The sequence below is a fragment of the Copadichromis virginalis genome, linkage group LG6, assembly GCF_057382275.1.
Source record: "Copadichromis virginalis isolate Kocher_CV1m ecotype Utaka linkage group LG6, C_Virginalis_male_GT1.1, whole genome shotgun sequence".
In the NCBI taxonomy this organism is placed as follows: domain Eukaryota; kingdom Metazoa; phylum Chordata; class Actinopteri; order Cichliformes; family Cichlidae; genus Copadichromis; species Copadichromis virginalis.
Window position 1 is genome coordinate 21,910,103 of NC_140623.1, and position 6,098 is coordinate 21,916,200.

Consider the following 6,098-nt stretch of genomic DNA (forward strand, 5'->3'; position numbering starts at 1 on the left):
CAGGTGCTGCCATGTCCAGCAGGCTTCAATACCGTCCCACAAACTGAAATTAATCTAATGGACTCAGTGAAAGCAAGCAGTCATTAAGGCAATACTATCAAGGCAGGGGCAACTAATTACCAGAAACATATTCTTAAAGACCCATTCCTCTTAGGAAAGTATGAGAAGGAAAATGCGAACTGACTGTATTTAAAGATACACCACTTGTTTTGGTTAAATTATAGTCTGGCATGTTTTCTGTGTGCCTGCATGTCAGACATGCATGTTAGCTAAAGCTGTGGATATAAACATAAATAGTTTCTGTCTCTATGTGTTAGCCCTGTTAAACGCTAACATCCTGTTCAGGGTGGACCCCTCTCATTAAACTATTTCAGGGATAGGCTCCTTGAAAGCAGGTGGTCCGATTATAGTGGGATGGAAAAACAATAGCATTAGAAATGGAAGCCTACCACACAAATGCTTATTTTTTGATCAGATTATATCAAAATTAGAACCAGAATCAAAAATTCTCACGCTCCACTTTCTACACCCACTGCTTCAAGTATATCTACATTGTAAACTGAGGCCGTGTACCATTTGTTTGGCAATGCAACTGCCAGAAAAGCAAACTTTACTCAGTGCTCTCATTCTGCAGCAATGATAGGATCCAACGTTGGTAGAGCGGAAATTGTTGTGATATTTTCCAGCAAATCCATGGCAAACAGTTTCTGCACTCAGACCAAAGCTGTTACTATGTTTCCAGATAAGACACTGAGCTGCCATCCGTATTGCTTCTTATATAACCTGATTTTTTTCTATAAAACCCTTTAAAAGTTGAGATCATCTAAAACTAAAGTTTCACACTTTTATACATGGAACAAACAAAAACAAACCTCCAAAGTAATAGTGAGGTTCTGTAGTTATGCAGTCATAATTGTCATTGAAACATAATTGAGCTAATTACTAACATTAAAACATGAATGCTAGGAAGATTTTAAAGTATGAAGGCAATGTAGAGGTGCACTCAGTTTCTCTGTTTCTGGACTTCATTTGCTTCTCGATATCTTAAAGCTTTTTTTTTTTTTTTTAAATATTCTTCATTGTGTTGCTTAAAGAATGCTCTCTGTGACTTTCAGATAAGAAAGCTGGAAATCTACAATGTTATGCCGACTACATTGCAAGGCTATTTTTATATGTACCCTCCCAAAATATTACACCAGCAAAAATAAGCATGCAGCAGACAGAACCATGAAATCAACTGAAAACTGTTTCTGAGTATCTAATGAGTTATCTGGGCACCCCTTTGTGTCTGCAGCTTTTATTTATTTCCTTTCTGAAATCATTATTGCCGTTACATATGAGCTATGAAAGTAAGGCTGGAAAGATGGAAATGAGAGCAGCTTAGTGACATTCAGCAGGAGTCTGGCCACTCAAGAATCAAGTGGGATTCATGCCCAGGTAGAATGCTGTCTCATCAGCCTGCACATTTTGAGTTTATTTGGAAGACGATAGTTTCCCACAGTCCAAATTAATACTGTGCCATGGTAGGAATTTGCTTTTTTGAATGGTTTGTTTATTACTAGAGTGCCTGTACCCTTCCAAATCCAAACTCATTTCCCTATTCGCTGTGCAACTGCTTTGTTTGCAAGAAAATCTCTTTTTAGACAGTTGCAATACGGATGGAAATATTTATGTTTTAGCATCTGCAGTCCAGTACTTGAGCCATGACAAATGTTACCTATCATTACTTGAGCTCTGGCCTATTATCAGACAGGGGACCTGAGACAGCTTATCAGTCCCAGTCTCCAGTGAGGTGAGTTGCTATACAACCCTACACCCACAGCTGACTACTTGTCTTATGGTGGTATTGCACTGGACTTATAGTATACTGATAATATTATAATAAACTATTACACTGTTAAAATTTATCATATTTAATTAATATGTTAAAAATGTTAAACAATGTGTTAAAAATGTACAATTAACAACACAAAATGTGAACATTGTAGTCCTCAGAAAGGTTGTACTGGATTACATAGATGTATCACAAGAGGTAACTGGTATGGCAGACTATTTCTACTCCAGCTAGTTTGCACAACTGATAAGAAAGGGAAGTATCAGCAGGTAGTCAGATTTCCAAAATCTCATGAAATACCAGGCAAATATCATTACAGCTGCTATTTTATTGTGTGTAGCTTTTTAACCTATAAGGTATTCATACTGACACTGTTTTAACTCATACATTTAGGTTTCTATAATGCAAACTTTACAGAATAATCACACAAAAAGGACATCAATTTGGTGCAGTTACAGAAAAAAGTGGTTCACTAAAATATGGGTTAAGCTTCACTCTGTTGTTTGGCTGTATTGGCTGATGATCTCTCCTGAGATACAGACTGTTAAGCACTTTTGCTGTTGTGTAAAGGCTCAACAGGTATTGCTTATTTAGTTTAAACAACTAATGTAAATCTTACATAAGGTTTTGATAGGTTGGCTTGGATTAAATGGATAGTAGCTTTAAGGAGGAAAGTGCTATTAATTACTGATTTGAATCAATAAGTAATTAAAGGTTCGCAACAAGTCACATTTAATTTAGATTCTGTGCATTGATTCTTATAGGAATACACCAGCCATTTAGTCCTTCTTCACATAAGAGTCACAAACATTGATTTGAATCAGCTCAATGAAGGATGAGATATCCTGATTCTAGTCCCTATGGTTCCAGCTCCAGGAATCTAAGATCCTACATCTTCCAGTGTCTGTCAATAGACCTTTGATCCTCAGTAAAAACCCTGGTTCTCAAAAGAGTACTAAATCAGTATTCCTCACTCAAGGTGCATGCAGTACCTTCAAAGAGCATCTGAAATCCTCTCTCACAAACCTCTGAAAAAAAAACTTTCTGAAACCAACAAACTGAAAAAGTGTCCAAACATATCATTAGTGTGCAACAACTCACATGCTTGGTTATCATTCGTCTCACAAAAGTCCTCCAGAGAAGACAGGTTACACCTGTTCTGAAAGCAGATCAAACACTCCCATGCCTTCTAAACCAGCCTGTAGCTGTGAAATAAAAGGATAACTTTCAACAGCACAAACGGCATGAACTTTAAGAAAATAACAACAGCAATAAAAAGCAAAAAATGCTGTATTTAGTTCCCAGTACTCATATAATGCGAAATATTAATATCAAATATGCCATTTAAAAGTAATAAAAGTGATACAAATAAAATAGCAATAAAAACATGACAATAATAAAACAAGAAGCTCATTTCAAAGCTAAGCAATAATATAGAAAATTCAGTTCAATTCAGTTTTACTTATATAGCACCAAATAGTTGCCTCAAGGCACTTTATATTGAGAGGTAAAGACCCTTACAGGGAAGACAGAGTGAAAAACCCCCAAATCAGATGACCTCCTATAAGCAAGCGCTTTGATGACAGTGGGAAGGAAAAAAACTCCCTTTTCACAGGAAGAAATCTCCAGCACAGCCTGGCTCAGGGAGGGGCAGCCAGTTGAAGCTAACGGGAGCAAAACAGGACAAAGACGCTGTGGAAGAGAGCCCGAGCATCTTTAGCTTTAATCTTTGACTTTGGAACAACATTTCAAACTATCACATGTCTCATGAAAGTAATCAGTAAAATCTTAAATCAGCTGGAAGAAAAAGCCTGGATTAATGTGATATGGTGGCATGTGCTAAACTCAGTAACCAGTAAGAACCATACTCTGAATTTTATAACTGTCACTGTCCACTCAACTGCCTCCTTTACTATCACTGGTCATCTAAGGCCTGCCAGGGTAGCTTGTTTTGAAGAAAGGTGTGAGATTTTCATATCTTGAAGACTTTGTCACCTCTGTCAGAGAGAAAGAGAGAGAGGGAGAGATGGTCTCTGAATGCTAAATGTCACTGAAAATCATCGCAGGCATGCTCTGAATAGTGGATACTGTAGATTATGCTTTGTGGCTCAACATTAAGTGTAAGAAGAAAGTCCACAAATATCTAATGAATAATATGGCTTCAGTTATTTTAAAAATATGATGATAGTATTGCATAAAATTCGCAGATTTGGCACTGATTTTACACCAAATGCAACACTTCCATTTATCCAGGCTTGGGACCAGCACTACAGGAGTCCTTGTCTCAAACTGGGGATCTTTCACACTAACATGTGTTAACCACCACACCACAGTGGTAAAACAAACAAACAAAAAACAAAAAACAACAACAATGTTTATTAGAGTTTGTAATGTATTACAATAAACTAGAAATCAGGTAACACAAGCTAGGTATATGGTATAATTTCCCACATCCATGAGTAACCAGGGGCACTTATTATTATCTTGGAGCTGGCCCATTACTTAATCAATCTTTTCAAATTATTATTATGTTATTGATCAGTGTTTTTAAACAGTTTGGGCATTTCTTTTATTGGGAATGATGAATCATAACTGTCTTCTGTTTATCAAAATTACAACAGACAGTCTTAAATGAAAATAATGAGATGGAATACTAGTTTCAAATTAAACATTCAATCAATGAACCACTAAATTATAAATGTTATGCAGGAAAACGTATAAAGCAGTTTGATAAAACATTAAAAAGAAATATGATGATGGAGAACAATGACAGACTGTTTTCATATTTAGCTGAGAGCCCAGAACTCAAAATGCAATATGTGTAACAGTGTGGTATCTTGAAAGAGCAAGAATGAACCAATAAAAATGAAAATTAGATTTGATTTAATAAATAATATGCTTCACTTGAGCGTAAAATAAGAATTTATTTATGACCCTGGAAATAGCAGCTGAGAAATCCGCCTCATCTTGAGGGTAGCAGTTATGTTCTTTGAGCTTTGAGTTATGCATGGTCTTTGTCACCAGATGGACTTGCCACACTTCTGATGCCTTAATTACTAGAAAAACTGATTTGAAAATTTGTGCTTTTAATATGTATGAAAGCTACGTTTTATAAAAATAATATGAATAAAATGGTCTGTATTTGTATAGTGCTTTACTTGGTCCTAAGGACCCCAAAGCGCTTTACACTATACACAATCATCCACCCATTCACACCCTGGTGATGGCAAGCTACATTGTAGCCACAGCCGCCCTGGGGCGCACTGACAGAGGAGAGGCTGCCGGACACTGGCGCCACTGGGCCCTCTGACCACCACCAGTAGGCAACGGGTGAAGTGTCTTGCCCAAGGACACAACGACCGAGACTGTCGGAGCCGGGGCTCAAACTGGCAACCTTCCGATTACAAGATGACCTCCCAACTCTTGAGCCACGATCGCCCCTTGTGAATGTCTGCATGAGGTTATTTTTTATTTGGTCACATGTGAAAGTGCCTTCAAAATCTTATTATATCGTGAAAACCAACTTCTGTTTCAGGCAAATAGAAGATTTATTTGTTTATTTTCTTATTTTACAAGAATAAATGTTTTTTCCCCAAATGTTTCATTTGAATTACAATCTTGACATTCTTAAAATGCCAACAGATTTATCCTACTTTTAAGCTCTTTAACCATTAACAATAAACACTGAAAAGACCTGACAAAGGAGGGGCAAAGGTCATTTTCCTTCCAAAGTCCTTCCAATTACAAGTCAAGATGATTTACAAAGACAGTGAAATTTTCCAACTCATAATAACAATAACAGAGTATAAGGGCTAGATTAAGAAAAAAGACAGTTTAGAGTGATCTTTTTTTATTATTATTATTATTATTATTATTGTTCACTTTGACAATAAACTTGAAATACTATTTTAAGATTAAACTCAAAATATAATTTCACCTTAAGGAGTATGTGAGTCATGTGCATTATGCATTACATACTATTTATTTCAACTTTTGTTGTGAAATTTCATATTTACTCTCAAAATGAATAATTGAAAAATTCTTTCTTATATTGTTTTTTTCTTGGTCCTTACAAATAAAATATTTGTATCAAATGTACTTTCTTATACAGGACACTCAAAAGAGAACTTATTTTAACAATTTAAAAAGTTCGTACAAAGCTTAATGTCTTTAATTTTTTAAAGGGTGAAAAAAAACGTCTGAAAGTAGAAAGCCTTGTTGGTGTGCTCCCTTGCTTTCTAGTCTTCTCAAATTGCACCCTGCC